The following is a 16,596-nucleotide window of genomic DNA, read 5'->3' on the forward strand; positions in this document are numbered from 1 at the left end:
TTTTATACGTATTAAGTCATTTAGCCTCTCAAAGTCCTTTGAGAGAGGGTCTAATACTATTCCATATTACTAAAGCCATATGGCTAAAAAGCACGCAGTCTAGCTTCAGAATAAAGTGAGATTAGAAACAAAATAGCAGTAGAAGTTTTAACACTTTTTTCCTAAACTCCAGTGACTCATCTTGTGCAACCCCCCTTTGAAAACCAGTGCTCAGGAGTCTCCCAGGGGCTTTCCTGGTAGCACAGTGGTTTAAAATCCGCCTGCCAGTGCAGGGGACACAGGTTCATGCCCTGGTCTGGGAAGATCCCACATGCTGCGGAGCAACTAAGCCCATGCATCACAACTACTGAGCCTGCGCTCTAGAGCCCGCAAGCCACAACTACTGAGCCCACGTGCCACAACTACCAAAGCCCATGTGCCTAGAGCCCGTGCTCCACAACAAGAGAAGCCACCACAATGAGAAGACTGCACACCGCAATGCAGAGTAGCTCCTGCTCGCCGCAACTAGACAAAGCCCGCGCGCAGCAACGAAGACCCAACACAGCCAAAAATAAAAGCAAATCAATAAATAAATTTATTTAAAAAAAAAAAAAAAAAAAGAGTCTCCCAGACCCGTGAAGACCAGTACAGTGTGATCAGTACTTTGAGAAAGGGAAGTGCAGGAAATTGTGGGAACCCAGAGGCAGCAGTTTACCCAGGTTGGGAGATCAGGATGGCTTCCGGTCATGGCTGAGCTGAATCTTAAAGGATACTTAAAGGATACTTTTCTCCCCAGAGGAAAGAAATTGAGGGAAAGGGTGTTCTTGGGTAAAGGAGCAGCACGTGCAAAGGCCCAGAGGCAAGAGCGCATGGTGTGCTGGGAGTACAAGTAGTTTAGCACGGCTAGAGCACAGAGTGTCAAGGGGGCGGGTTCCCCTTCCAGTGCTGCTATGAGGCTCAAACAAGATGATAGAAATGACCATGCCTTTGTGTTCTTATTGAGGGAACAGGCAATCAATCTGCTGCCTCCTGGGCAGTATCCCAGCTTTTTGGTCCTCAGCTGCCAATTCCTCTATAAGCCAAGGGGCCCCTTTGCCCCTTGAAGATCTAGTTGAACTTGGCCTGGACCCCATTCCACAGCTTAAGAGTGCTCAGAGCCCTCCTTCCTTCCCCATACTCTCCATCAGTTCCCAACTTTATTTCCTCTGGGCTACAGTTTCCATGACCGCAACCCCTTTGCCCTCTGCCTCATGTGGGTTTCCATCAAAAACAAAAAGTCCAATTAAGCCAAGAACTTCATGGATTTAGTAGGTTTGCTGAGGATTTGGAGATTTTGAGATCACATCACATACTGAACTGCCACTTGCCATCTCCCAAATTTTCTCATTCATTTGGAAAGCCTCCAGAGCCTTTCCAAAGCCTGTGTCCCCAAAGCCACCAGTTGATCCTCCCTACACACACAGCACACTGACCTCCTGCCAGAAGCCGAGGCAGGCTCACTCACCCACACGTACCCACTCTCTCCCTGCTAGGCTGGCTTGCTTTTCCTCTCCCCCCACCTCCAACACACATGCACCCACTCTAGCCCAACCCAGGCTGCCCCAACCTGCTCCCCAGCCAAGCCCAGAACTCGTCCTTTCTTTCATCTTCCTTGGGTCACATGTGGTAGTCTCCTCTGCAGAGCAGCCAGGACAGCCTAGAGCAACAAGGGAGCTGGTGGTGGGAGACCAGCTCCAGGAAGACCAGCAGCAGCCCTGGGGGGTGGGGGGCAGCCAGCAGGAGGAAGGCAGCCAGGCAGAGGTCCAGGCAGCAGCGTGGGGTGTGCAGGGCCTGGCAACTCAGCACACAGAGCGTGACCCAGCTCCCTGCCATGCCATCTGCCACCTTGTCATCCACGTCCTTGCCTGGCTCAAAATCCCACTCAAGGAGACAGAAGTGCAGCCCCCTGGCCCATTGGAGGGCAGCCCTCCAGAGTAGGCAGCAGCTCCCCAGTCACCCAGCTCTGGTCTTGCCTTCAGTGGGACACAAACACATCGTAAAGGAACCTCCTGCCCTCACCCCTCTGACTCCTCAGACCCTGAAGCCAAGCCCTGAACAAGGCCTGGAGATGGAGGATCCAGGAGTTCCTGGCTTCATATAGGAAGGGCAAGGAGGTCAGCAGAAGCAGCTGTGCAACACGAGGAGCTGACTAATGCAGACGTGATGGGACTGGAGGCCCAAAGAAAGGCCGAAGAGACACAGGAGGAGGAAGAAGAAGTAACTGAAGAACCGAAGAGATTCACGACGCAAGAAATGGCAAGGGGATTTTCTTTATTTGAGGAGGCACAGCACCTGAAAGTAGAACGGTACACGAAGGTTGCAGCAGCCGTTCAGAATGCAATCCAGTGGTACTGTGCCATCTATGACGAGAAAAAAAGAGCTACTACCCAGACACCACTGGATCATTTCTCCAAGAGGGTAGATAGAGTTGCATCCAGCAAGGAACCAGAACCTGTGCCATCGACGTCAGGCATGAGTGAGGTTGCAGCCTGCCCTCCGTCTCCTGTTGCTGACGATCCTTCAGCTCTACCACCGCCCACCTCCTCTCCCTCCTCCCGTCAGTAACTCTTCTTGCCTGTTCACTCGATGCCCCTGGATGCCAGCTGTTGTACTGTACCACTGTACTTTTCAAGGTACTGTACTGGAAGATTAAAAATGTTTGCTTTATTTCTTGTGTGTGTTTGTTTTTTATGTATTACTTGTGTGAAAAGCATTATAAACCTATTACAGCACAGTACTATGTAGCCAGTTGTGTTAGTTGGGTATCAAAGCTAACCTTGTTGGACTTAGGAACAAATTGAACTTACAAACACGCTCTCGGGACAGAACTTGTTTGTATGTAGGGGACTTACTGTATTGGGGCATCTGGGGACTTTGCTCCTGGAGGCTGCCATCAAGCGTGAGGCCTGTCTCCCAGTCTAGCACTAGGACCTGGAGACTTCCCAAGCCCTGGAAAGCAGCAGCAGACAGTGTCTCTAACCCCATTTTGACCAGATGCAGCACCTGCCCTGGGCAGCTCACCCACCAGCTCCTCAAGCAGCACTGAGCAGGGCCGGGCGTGGGACTGAAGTGCCTGCGGCTTCTGCTCCCATAGGCTGGGCAGCCCCGTGATGCAGCAGGGCTTGGGGCTGTGCCCGTCCCCCCTTACCCTCTGATACCAGAGCCTGGAGAGCTGCCAGAGGAAAAGGTTGGAGGTGTCCTGGGAGCAGAGGGCCTGCAAGCAAGCTATCACCAAGCAGGGAGAGTTGGCAAAGGGCAGGGAAGATCTTGGTGACATTCCAGGTCCCCAGCTGCAATCCCCAGCCTTTTAGAGTCAAGGTCTGCAAGACTGGAAAGACATTAGAAGCCAGCATCCCAGGCTTCCTGCCTGAGACCGCATGAAACTCCAAGCTGGTCAAGCTCATGGGCAGAGAAAACACTACCCCAGAAGGGCCAGAGGGGAGCTGCAGGTTCAAGGTATGCAGACGCCCTGGACCCCAAGGCTGAGCTCAGCACCATGCGGGTATCCAGCAGGCTTAGCGCAGTTACTGCAGGCAGTGGAGCCAACCAGCCCTTGCCCAGGTCTACCAGTGGACTCTTGGCCAAGTCCAACTTCCCCAGCCTCCTTAAGCCCTGGAATGGCTGGCCTTGCAGACAAATCAGCTGGTTTCCCTGAAGTAGCAGCTCCTGCAGCTGGGGCAGCATGAGAAGGTGACTGGGGACAGGGTGTGCAGCCCATTGTTGGACAGATCCAGGGCCTGCAGTCTTGACACAGCCCCTGTCTCATTCGTGCCCAGCATGGCACTTGCAGTTGGTTCCTACTCGAGTTCAGTTTCTGAAGGCTGGGCATGGCCTCCAGGAAACCTGGTGGCAGGATAGTCATCAGGCCACTGCTCTTAAGACCCAAGCTCTTTAGGCTGTGGCAGGAAGCCAGGGCCTCCAGAGCTATGTGCCCTACAAGAGTGGATGCCAAATTCAGCTCCTGCAGCTCAAAGTGTGCAACTGCCCCCGCAGGCAGCTTGGCCTTGTCGACATTGATCACAGACAGGGTGTCCAGGCTCTGCAGCCCCAGTCCCACCACTGCAGCTGCCTTCATCTTTGTGTGGTCCAGACACAGAGTCCCCAGCTTGAGCCCCTGGAGGGCCCCAGGACTGGCCATCTTCAGCTGATTGTTGAATGACAGGTCCAGATCGCCAGAAGCCAGGCATCGCCAAAGGAGGGGCCATTGCACCGGGTCCGGGAAGATGTCTGCCAGCTCCCCCACATTCTGAAGGCAACTATACTCGACACTCAGCCGCCATAGACTGGGAGAAAACCGGACACCCGTGTTCCCATCCAGGCAGGGGCCCAAGAAAGCAAGGCCTGGAGGGAGCTTAGGTTGCCATCAGGGGCAGGAAGAGGTAAACTGTGTAGGGGCCTGTGAAGAAGAGCTACCACAGCTGTCCCAACCTGCCAAGAGCTCCTGGCAGGAGCTGGGTGAGATGCAGACTCAGCCCCAGGACCTTGAGCCCAGGGAAGTGGGAGAAGGCGTCCAGGCACAGAATGGAAGTGGAACCAGAGAGACAGAGCCCCTCCTCACTCTGGGGCACAGCCTCCAGGGTCTGTGTCAGGTTGGTCACTGAGGAGCATGCCACAAGGAGGGGCAGGCTGGAGTCCAAAGGGTAGATCAGGAAGAAGAGGGAGACCAGAGGCAGCCGGGAGCCTTCAGTCACGAGGCAGTTGGAAGCTATCCAGCCTGCGGTCACAGAAGGGACAGGAGCAGACCAGGCAACAGCAAGTGCCCCTCCCATCTCAGCACCAAGCCTGGTCCACAAAGAAAACAGAATCAGAACCCCCCTCTCTGCTCCCATCCCTTTTCCAGAGAGGAACCCAGACCCTATCCTCCCCCTGCACACATACATACACAATACTCATAACGCTGACAGGATACAAAGACCCCCAGGAGGGTCTGGAAGCAGGGTCGGAGGTCCACAATGCTTCCAAACTGAAGAACTGCTGGGAGGGTGGGGCTAGACTCAGAGATGCTTAGAGCTGAGGATCCAAGGGTCAGGGAAAGACAGAAGCACACTTGTGGGAGATGAGACCTACGTCTCACTTCCATGTTGTGAGGAAGCAAGCAGTGTTTGTGAGCACAAGGTATGGCATCAGAGGTCCAGGATCTCACTCTGCCATTGTCCTGAGCAGTGCATGTCCCCTCTCTGGGCTTCAGTTTCCTCACCTGTAAGCCAAGCATACAGATACCTACCTCATAAGATTGCTGAAATATACATACAGGCTTCTGTCCTCAACACTCTCTTTACTAATTCCTCTCCTAACTCCAACAGAAAGGAGGTCTTGAATAAATCAGGATTTTTTTTAAAGCAGTTGTTTTGTAAGCAAAATAATACATCAAAATGATGCCTTCATGGGCATCTTGTAGTGCTCCACACGGAAGATTCCAAGAAGCCCAAAATTTACCCAAGAGGACCCATAGGGCTCCATTCCTGCCCTTCCAGGCTGGAGCTAGGAAGAACAGTCTCTGAGTCCTTGACCTTGATGTGCCACTACCAGAATGGAGGCAAGACCCCAAGGGAAAGCAGAACAAGGAAAAGAAAGGAGCTTTACGATTATTTCAAACAATGCCGTAAACCATTCAATACAATTCAATACCTGATATGACTTTTTTAAATAATAAATTCAAAGAGAAGAAAAATTCCTTGACTTATAAAAGGGTATCTACCCCAGATCTGTAATAAGTATAATTATTAATGGTGAACCATCACCTGCATCACATTACAGGAATGAGACAACTATATTTACTTCTGTTTAACATGATAATGGAGGCTTTAGCCAGGAAGCCCGCAAGCCACAACTACTGAGCCCACGTGCCACAACTACCAAAGCCCATGTGCCTAGAGCCCGTGCTCCACAACAAGAGAAGCCACCACAATGAGAAGACTGCACACCGCAATGCAGAGTAGCTCCTGCTCGCCGCAACTAGACAAAGCCCGCGCGCAGCAACGAAGACCCAACACAGCCAAAAATAAAAGCAAATAAATAAATAAATTTATTTAAAAAAAAAAAAAAAAAAAGAGTCTCCCAGACCCGTGAAGACCAGTACAGTGTGATCAGTACTTTGAGAAAGGGAAGTGCAGGAAATTGTGGGAACCCAGAGGCAGCAGTTTACCCAGGTTGGGAGATCAGGATGGCTTCCGGTCATGGCTGAGCTGAATCTTAAAGGATACTTAAAGGATACTTTTCTCCCCAGAGGAAAGAAATTGGGGGAAAGGGTGTTCTTGGGTAAAGGAGCAGCACGTGCAAAGGCCCAGAGGCAAGAGCGCATGGTGTGCTGGGAGTACAAGTAGTTTAGCACGGCTAGAGCACAGAGTGTCAAGGGGGCGGGTTCCCCTTCCAGTGCTGCTATGAGGCTCAAACAAGATGATAGAAATGACCATGCCTTTGTGTTCTTATTGAGGGAACAGGCAATCAATCTGCTGCCTCCTGGGCAGTATCCCAGCTTTTTGGTCCTCAGCTGCCAATTCCTCTATAAGCCAAGGGGCCCCTTTGCCCCTTGAAGATCTAGTTGAACTTGGCCTGGACCCCATTCCACAGCTTAAGAGTGCTCAGAGCCCTCCTTCCTTCCCCATACTCTCCATCAGTTCCCAACTTTATTTCCTCTGGGCTACAGTTTCCATGACCGCAACCCCTTTGCCCTCTGCCTCATGTGGGTTTCCATCAAAAACAAAAAGTCCAATTAAGCCAAGAACTTCATGGATTTAGTAGGTTTGCTGAGGATTTGGAGATTTTGAGATCACATCACATACTGAACTGCCACTTGCCATCTCCCAAATTTTCTCATTCATTTGGAAAGCCTCCAGAGCCTTTCCAAAGCCTGTGTCCCCAAAGCCACCAGTTGATCCTCCCTACACACACAGCACACTGACCTCCTGCCAGAAGCCGAGGCAGGCTCACTCACCCACACGTACCCACTCTCTCCCTGCTAGGCTGGCTTGCTTTTCCTCTCCCCCCACCTCCAACACACATGCACCCACTCTAGCCCAACCCAGGCTGCCCCAACCTGCTCCCCAGCCAAGCCCAGAACTCGTCCTTTCTTTCATCTTCCTTGGGTCACATGTGGTAGTCTCCTCTGCAGAGCAGCCAGGACAGCCTAGAGCAACAAGGGAGCTGGTGGTGGGAGACCAGCTCCAGGAAGACCAGCAGCAGCCCTGGGGGGTGGGGGGCAGCCAGCAGGAGGAAGGCAGCCAGGCAGAGGTCCAGGCAGCAGCGTGGGGTGTGCAGGGCCTGGCAACTCAGCACACAGAGCGTGACCCAGCTCCCTGCCATGCCATCTGCCACCTTGTCATCCACGTCCTTGCCTGGCTCAAAATCCCACTCAAGGAGACAGAAGTGCAGCCCCCTGGCCCATTGGAGGGCAGCCCTCCAGAGTAGGCAGCAGCTCCCCAGTCACCCAGCTCTGGTCTTGCCTTCAGTGGGACACAAACACATCGTAAAGGAACCTCCTGCCCTCACCCCTCTGACTCCTCAGACCCTGAAGCCAAGCCCTGAACAAGGCCTGGAGATGGAGGATCCAGGAGTTCCTGGCTTCATATAGGAAGGGCAAGGAGGTCAGCAGAAGCAGCTGTGCAACACGAGGAGCTGACTAATGCAGACGTGATGGGACTGGAGGCCCAAAGAAAGGCCGAAGAGACACAGGAGGAGGAAGAAGAAGTAACTGAAGAACCGAAGAGATTCACGACGCAAGAAATGGCAAGGGGATTTTCTTTATTTGAGGAGGCACAGCACCTGAAAGTAGAACGGTACACGAAGGTTGCAGCAGCCGTTCAGAATGCAATCCAGTGGTACTGTGCCATCTATGACGAGAAAAAAAGAGCTACTACCCAGACACCACTGGATCATTTCTCCAAGAGGGTAGATAGAGTTGCATCCAGCAAGGAACCAGAACCTGTGCCATCGACGTCAGGCATGAGTGAGGTTGCAGCCTGCCCTCCGTCTCCTGTTGCTGACGATCCTTCAGCTCTACCACCGCCCACCTCCTCTCCCTCCTCCCGTCAGTAACTCTTCTTGCCTGTTCACTCGATGCCCCTGGATGCCAGCTGTTGTACTGTACCACTGTACTTTTCAAGGTACTGTACTGGAAGATTAAAAATGTTTGCTTTATTTCTTGTGTGTGTTTGTTTTTTATGTATTACTTGTGTGAAAAGCATTATAAACCTATTACAGCACAGTACTATGTAGCCAGTTGTGTTAGTTGGGTATCAAAGCTAACCTTGTTGGACTTAGGAACAAATTGAACTTACAAACACGCTCTCGGGACAGAACTTGTTTGTATGTAGGGGACTTACTGTATTGGGGCATCTGGGGACTTTGCTCCTGGAGGCTGCCATCAAGCGTGAGGCCTGTCTCCCAGTCTAGCACTAGGACCTGGAGACTTCCCAAGCCCTGGAAAGCAGCAGCAGACAGTGTCTCTAACCCCATTTTGACCAGATGCAGCACCTGCCCTGGGCAGCTCACCCACCAGCTCCTCAAGCAGCACTGAGCAGGGCCGGGCGTGGGACTGAAGTGCCTGCGGCTTCTGCTCCCATAGGCTGGGCAGCCCCGTGATGCAGCAGGGCTTGGGGCTGTGCCCGTCCCCCCTTACCCTCTGATACCAGAGCCTGGAGAGCTGCCAGAGGAAAAGGTTGGAGGTGTCCTGGGAGCAGAGGGCCTGCAAGCAAGCTATCACCAAGCAGGGAGAGTTGGCAAAGGGCAGGGAAGATCTTGGTGACATTCCAGGTCCCCAGCTGCAATCCCCAGCCTTTTAGAGTCAAGGTCTGCAAGACTGGAAAGACATTAGAAGCCAGCATCCCAGGCTTCCTGCCTGAGACCGCATGAAACTCCAAGCTGGTCAAGCTCATGGGCAGAGAAAACACTACCCCAGAAGGGCCAGAGGGGAGCTGCAGGTTCAAGGTATGCAGACGCCCTGGACCCCAAGGCTGAGCTCAGCACCATGCGGGTATCCAGCAGGCTTAGCGCAGTTACTGCAGGCAGTGGAGCCAACCAGCCCTTGCCCAGGTCTACCAGTGGACTCTTGGCCAAGTCCAACTTCCCCAGCCTCCTTAAGCCCTGGAATGGCTGGCCTTGCAGACAAATCAGCTGGTTTCCCTGAAGTAGCAGCTCCTGCAGCTGGGGCAGCATGAGAAGGTGACTGGGGACAGGGTGTGCAGCCCATTGTTGGACAGATCCAGGGCCTGCAGTCTTGACACAGCCCCTGTCTCATTCGTGCCCAGCATGGCACTTGCAGTTGGTTCCTACTCGAGTTCAGTTTCTGAAGGCTGGGCATGGCCTCCAGGAAACCTGGTGGCAGGATAGTCATCAGGCCACTGCTCTTAAGACCCAAGCTCTTTAGGCTGTGGCAGGAAGCCAGGGCCTCCAGAGCTATGTGCCCTACAAGAGTGGATGCCAAATTCAGCTCCTGCAGCTCAAAGTGTGCAACTGCCCCCGCAGGCAGCTTGGCCTTGTCGACATTGATCACAGACAGGGTGTCCAGGCTCTGCAGCCCCAGTCCCACCACTGCAGCTGCCTTCATCTTTGTGTGGTCCAGACACAGAGTCCCCAGCTTGAGCCCCTGGAGGGCCCCAGGACTGGCCATCTTCAGCTGATTGTTGAATGACAGGTCCAGATCGCCAGAAGCCAGGCATCGCCAAAGGAGGGGCCATTGCACCGGGTCCGGGAAGATGTCTGCCAGCTCCCCCACATTCTGAAGGCAACTATACTCGACACTCAGCCGCCATAGACTGGGAGAAAACCGGACACCCGTGTTCCCATCCAGGCAGGGGCCCAAGAAAGCAAGGCCTGGAGGGAGCTTAGGTTGCCATCAGGGGCAGGAAGAGGTAAACTGTGTAGGGGCCTGTGAAGAAGAGCTACCACAGCTGTCCCAACCTGCCAAGAGCTCCTGGCAGGAGCTGGGTGAGATGCAGACTCAGCCCCAGGACCTTGAGCCCAGGGAAGTGGGAGAAGGCGTCCAGGCACAGAATGGAAGTGGAACCAGAGAGACAGAGCCCCTCCTCACTCTGGGGCACAGCCTCCAGGGTCTGTGTCAGGTTGGTCACTGAGGAGCATGCCACAAGGAGGGGCAGGCTGGAGTCCAAAGGGTAGATCAGGAAGAAGAGGGAGACCAGAGGCAGCCGGGAGCCTTCAGTCACGAGGCAGTTGGAAGCTATCCAGCCTGCGGTCACAGAAGGGACAGGAGCAGACCAGGCAACAGCAAGTGCCCCTCCCATCTCAGCACCAAGCCTGGTCCACAAAGAAAACAGAATCAGAACCCCCCTCTCTGCTCCCATCCCTTTTCCAGAGAGGAACCCAGACCCTATCCTCCCCCTGCACACATACATACACAATACTCATAACGCTGACAGGATACAAAGACCCCCAGGAGGGTCTGGAAGCAGGGTCGGAGGTCCACAATGCTTCCAAACTGAAGAACTGCTGGGAGGGTGGGGCTAGACTCAGAGATGCTTAGAGCTGAGGATCCAAGGGTCAGGGAAAGACAGAAGCACACTTGTGGGAGATGAGACCTACGTCTCACTTCCATGTTGTGAGGAAGCAAGCAGTGTTTGTGAGCACAAGGTATGGCATCAGAGGTCCAGGATCTCACTCTGCCATTGTCCTGAGCAGTGCATGTCCCCTCTCTGGGCTTCAGTTTCCTCACCTGTAAGCCAAGCATACAGATACCTACCTCATAAGATTGCTGAAATATACATACAGGCTTCTGTCCTCAACACTCTCTTTACTAATTCCTCTCCTAACTCCAACAGAAAGGAGGTCTTGAATAAATCAGGATTTTTTTTAAAGCAGTTGTTTTGTAAGCAAAATAATACATCAAAATGATGCCTTCATGGGCATCTTGTAGTGCTCCACACGGAAGATTCCAAGAAGCCCAAAATTTACCCAAGAGGACCCATAGGGCTCCATTCCTGCCCTTCCAGGCTGGAGCTAGGAAGAACAGTCTCTGAGTCCTTGACCTTGATGTGCCACTACCAGAATGGAGGCAAGACCCCAAGGGAAAGCAGAACAAGGAAAAGAAAGGAGCTTTACGATTATTTCAAACAATGCCGTAAACCATTCAATACAATTCAATACCTGATATGACTTTTTTAAATAATAAATTCAAAGAGAAGAAAAATTCCTTGACTTATAAAAGGGTATCTACCCCAGATCTGTAATAAGTATAATTATTAATGGTGAACCATCACCTGCATCACATTACAGGAATGAGACAACTATATTTACTTCTGTTTAACATGATAATGGAGGCTTTAGCCAGGAAAATAAGAAAGAAAAAGAACAGAAAATAAGATTATAAAATCATAAGTATTTTTAAAAACAAAAGGGTCACCATTTATAAGATGCTATGATTGTCTACATAGGAAATTCAAGAATTTCTAGAAACAAACTATTAAAACTAAAGTAGGTTTAGCAAAGATACTGGAAACTAGATACTTTAAAAACTTTCTAAAACACCAGTCAGGGTCTCAACAGGAAACAGCACCTTAAATGAGGATTCTTCTAAGAGGTTTGTATGCAAAGAGGCTAATCACAAGGTGTTAGCAGTGCTTAGGAATACTACAAGAGGTAGTGTAGGAACGCAGGACTAGCAATCATAGAAGCTATCAACATGCTAGAACTGAAGGGATAAGGACTGGGAGAAGTTACCAGAACCTGGAAGGAGAAAGAGTCTTATAGGGTCAGCTGCCTTGAGAGAAACAATGACATTCAGTCGAGTCACAAATCCAACATGAGAGGAACTCGCAGGAAGGAAGGAAGTTCTGGAACCGAAAAATTCAAAATCTGTAATGAAAAGTCCATGAGATAGGATTAATAGCATATTCCACACCAAGAAGAAAATAGTCAGTGAACTTGAAGACCTAGAAATAGAAACTATCCTAAGTGAAATACAGAAAGATAAAGTCAGGAGAAAAGGAGCAAAACCTCAGTGACCTGTAGGAAAATACCAAACAGTCTAACATATGTGTAATTGGAGTCCCAAGGGGAAAAAGGGGAGGGGGAGTGTGAAGAAATAACCAAAATTTTTCCAAATTTAATGAAAACTATAAACCCATTATGCCATGAATTTCAATAAAACCTAAAGATAATGAACACAAAGAAAACCACAATAAGAATGTCAAAATGTTGAAAATAATTGATAAAGAGAAAATCTTATGGGTAGCTAAAGGAAAATTACATAAAGTGACCCATTACAAAAGAAGGAAAAAAAAAAAGAATTGCCATTATGGTAACCCTATTTTGGTAGAGCTACCAATGACTCAAAATCCTCAAGAATGAAGATTTTGGTTACCCTACTGGATAAAACAAACAAGCAGACAAACAAACAACAACATTTGAGGTGCTGGATTAAGCTAAATAGAACATGAAAGGGTTAATGGAGAACAGAAGTAAAATATACCACCAGAAAAGAAAGAACTATAACTACAGATCTGTATTTTCTTCCTTGTAGTGTCATGTGTGTTTTACATTAACTATTGTATTTCATCAATTCTAAGATGCTCATTTTTTTCACGTTTTCAACACCTTTGAAATAAGGCTGCATCCTAAAATTGATTACCTCGCTATTGCTAGTAACCAGGCAACATTCATGGTATAGTTACTATACGCACATATGCTTACTTGATCATAGCAGTTCACATTATTATAACTGCATTTGAGTTATGGATATTGTTGATAATACTCATTTTAGTTTAATTGCCCTTTAAAATGCTTTCCAAAATATTACAGTACAATTCCACATTGAAATGAAAAGTTATTCTATGTTCAGAAAAGAGCATGGAAAGAAAGCAGCAGGGCAAATAATCATTGTTGGAGAAATAATGTGGGAGGAATTCAGGGTAGGACTATAAATATGAAGAAGTCTGAGGAATACCATAATCAATATATTCTTCTTATATTTTAATTTTTTGTATGCATAAAGTTATATAAGATAAAAATCTATATCTATATTCAATAATTATAAAATAGCTCTAAATTATAAGTAATGAGAAAGTATTGTGTCATCATTTAATGGATCATTTTCCTTAATGGTACATAAAATAAGGGTTTATTTTACAACTGATTCTTAGATTCAATAAAATGCAGCAATTTATCTATTTTAAAATAATTTTTCTCTTCTTTCCTTCATTATTAATAGTGTGTCGTTGGTGGTTAATTTTACAATTTATTGCTCAGATTATAGAATTTTTAGACAAAATAGCGGTTATCAGAGGGGTGACCATCACCCACAGACTGTAGACATGCAGTTACTGGTGAGATTTAGGTTGAATCTTTTGAAGATAATTGGAATACATTACCGGGTTTTGTTTTGTTTTTTAATGGTTGGTTGTGTTATAGTTGGTGGAAGCTTTATTTTGAAGTGTTAAGTATTAGGAAAAGGAGTTATGTCAACGGACAGGCAAAGAGGTAGATAGTAGTGGGCATTTATTATTCATCTAGCATCTGAATTTCTTTCTTGTGCCTATTTGGTAACCATGTCCACCTTGCCTTTAGTGCTACTGCTTGGAGTCTGCCACCCTAGGATCCTGGTAGCCCTATTGAAATCAGGGAGCCCATTTCAACTGCAGCGTCCTATGACAATCCTTGGCCTAAACAGAGACTAGCCATGATAGTATTTTTCAAAGATGACAGTGTTTCCCTCACTAATGTATTTCTCAACACTTTCAATAAAGGATTGTCTTCTGGAACCATTCTAGAAATTCAGTTAGTGGGTGGAGAAAACATTGAACATGGAAATGTCCTCAATATTCCAATCTCCCCTCTCTATCCCTTCTCCAAACTCTATTTTATACCAAGGAATTTATGACACTTTAACTTTGTTTAGTAGACCACTGTTTAGTCCAAGATTCAGCCAACCAAACAAACAAATAATTGGAACTCTTCTGGCTACTCAAGCTAGCCTATTGAAAAAGGATCTCTGGTAAAGGATCCATACAAATAAATTCAGTATAATCTAAAATTAGTTTGCTCCCTCCTTGGTTTAGCAAGCACTCTCAGGGTCTATTTCCACATGTATGCTTTAGATTTTGCCAATACAAATCAAAAACTTTTTACCCTTATTTGCCTTTCCTATTGGGTTTGACTTTGTAATTGCCTTCTAGGTACACTGGAATCTGACAGTACCTTCCATTTGTATACAAATACCTTCCATTTGTATCATTTCTGAATCTGTTTCTCAGGTCCATTCCTCTCCTTCCCCTCCTCTGTTCCATATCACAGGTAAACTGATATAAGTAAGTTATGTTTTCTGACTTCTGTGTGAGTTAAGAGGTTGGAGGGCAGGAGAAAGGGAGAAGCTGGGATGTTTTTCCCCCTCCTTCTCTGCTTTGGTAGAACCACCACCAGCTACAACACTTCCATGATTCCAACTCCAGTAGAGCAGACCTGCTATAGTTCTGGCTTCCCACTGATTGACCTGGTTGGCCGCAGTAATACACCTCTTCCCCCTGTTCCTGCCTCTGCAAGAAATGTGAGATTCTTCCATCACAGTCATAAAAAGTCCTTAGTTTTTAGGTGGACACTTGAGCTGAGTAATTAATATATGAGCTTGATGTCTATGTGCCCCTCATATTGTTCTATAGAATAGCCACTCAGCCTTTTAGAGCCTTGCTTTCAATGGGCACTTCATTTTATGTGACTGGAAGTTTTCATTTAACTGACTCTTTCACCATTGTATGTCTGATCTGTCAGAGTCCCATTGTTTAAAGCTGGATTTTCACTGCCCTTGATCCCAACAGGCCCAATGACCAATCTTCAGATTCTTCTTCTTTTCCTGAAGGTCTGTTGTTTACACCCACTCCCTGTATACACCTCTGCATCAGTCAGGGTTTAATTATATGCAACAGAAACTGACTTTAGTTGATCAAAGCAGAAAAGAAGCTTATGGAAAGGATTTGGGGTAGCTCATGGATTCTTTAGGGGGCATTTGAGAACCAGACTTATGGCCACCCCGTTACCAAAAAGGGATTCTGTTCAGTCCCTACATTTTTTTTTGAATTTTATTTTATTTATTTTTTTATAGAGCAGGTTCTTATTAGTCATCCATTTTATACACATCAGTGTATACATGTCAATCCTAATCTCCCAATTCATCACACCACCACTCCCACCTGCCACTCCTTTCCCCCCTTGGTGTCCATACATTTGTTCTCTACATCTGTGTCTCAATTTCTGCCCTGCAAACTGGTTCATCTGTACCATTTTTCTAGGTTCCACATATATGCGTTAATATGCAATATTTTTCTCTTTCTGACTTACTTCACTCTGTATGACAGTCTCTACATTCATCCACGTCTCTACAAATGACCCAATTTCGTTCCTTTTTATGGCTGAGTAATATTCCATTGTATATAGGTACCATATCTTCTTTATCCATTCATCTGTCGATGGACATTTAGGTTGCTTCCATGATCTGGCTATTGTAAATAGTGTTGCAATGAACATTGGGGTGCATGTGTCATTTTGAATTACGGTTTTCTCTGGGTATATGCCCAGTAGTGGGATTGCTGGGTCATCTGGTAATTCCATTTTTAGTTTTCTAAGGAACCTCCATACTGTTCTCCATAGTAGCTGTATCAATTTACATACCCACCAACAGTGCAGGAGGGTTCCCTTTTCTCCACACCCTCTCCAGCATCTGTTGTTTGTAGATTTTCTGATGATGCCCATTCTAACTGGTGTGAGGTGATACCTCATTGTAGTTTTGAATTGCATTTCCCTAATAATTAGTGATGTTGAGCCGCTTTTCATGTGCTTCTTGGCCATCTGTATTTCTTCTTTGGAGAAATGTCTACTTAGGTCTTCTGCCCATTTTTAGATTGGGTTGTTTGTTTTTTAAATATTGAGCTGCATGAGCTGTTTATATATTTTGGAGATTAATCCTTTGTCAGTTGCTTCATTTGCAAATATCTTCTCTACATTTAGGTCTCTAATCCATTTTGAATTATTTTTGTGTATGGTGTTAGGGAGTGTTCTAATTTCATTCTTTTACATGTAGCTGTACAGTTTTCCCAGCACCACTTATTGAAGAGACTGTCTTTTTGCCATTGTATATCCTTGCCTCCTTTGTCATAGATTAGTTGACTATAGGTGCGTGGGTTTATCTCTGGGCTTTCTATCCTGTTCTATTGATCTATATTTCTGTTTTTGTGCCAGTACCATATTGTCTTGGTTACTGTAGCTTTGTAGTATAATCTGAAGTCCAAGAGCCTGATTCCTCCAGCTACGTTTTTTCCCCTCGAGATTGCTTTGGCTATTTGGGGTCTTTTGTGTCTCCATACAAATTTTAAGACTTTTTGTTCCAGTTCTGTAAAAAAAAATGCCCTTGGTAATTTGATAGGGATTGCATTGAATCTGTAGATTGCTTTGTGTAGTAGAGTCATTTTCACAATATTGATACTTCCAATCCAAGAACATGGTATATCTCTCCATCTGTTGGTATCATCTTTAATTTTTTTCAAGAGTGTCTTATAGTTTTCTGCATACAGGTCTTTTGTCTCCCTAGGTAGGTTTATTCCTAGGTATTTTATTCTTTTTGTTGCAGTTGTAAATGGGAGT

General features: G+C 47.4%; 2 pseudogenes; both read right to left on the minus strand.

Annotated features, from left to right (window-relative positions):
- Positions 1–657: 657 nt before the first annotated feature.
- LOC112065298 (toll-like receptor 12) lies at positions 658–5,098 on the minus strand (annotated as a pseudogene).
- A 741-nt stretch (positions 5,099–5,839) lies between these two features.
- LOC112065299 (toll-like receptor 12) lies at positions 5,840–10,567 on the minus strand (annotated as a pseudogene).
- Positions 10,568–16,596: the final 6,029 nt, after the last annotated feature.

Source organism: Physeter macrocephalus, chromosome 3, assembly GCF_002837175.3.
Source record: "Physeter macrocephalus isolate SW-GA chromosome 3, ASM283717v5, whole genome shotgun sequence".
Taxonomy (NCBI): domain Eukaryota; kingdom Metazoa; phylum Chordata; class Mammalia; order Artiodactyla; family Physeteridae; genus Physeter; species Physeter macrocephalus.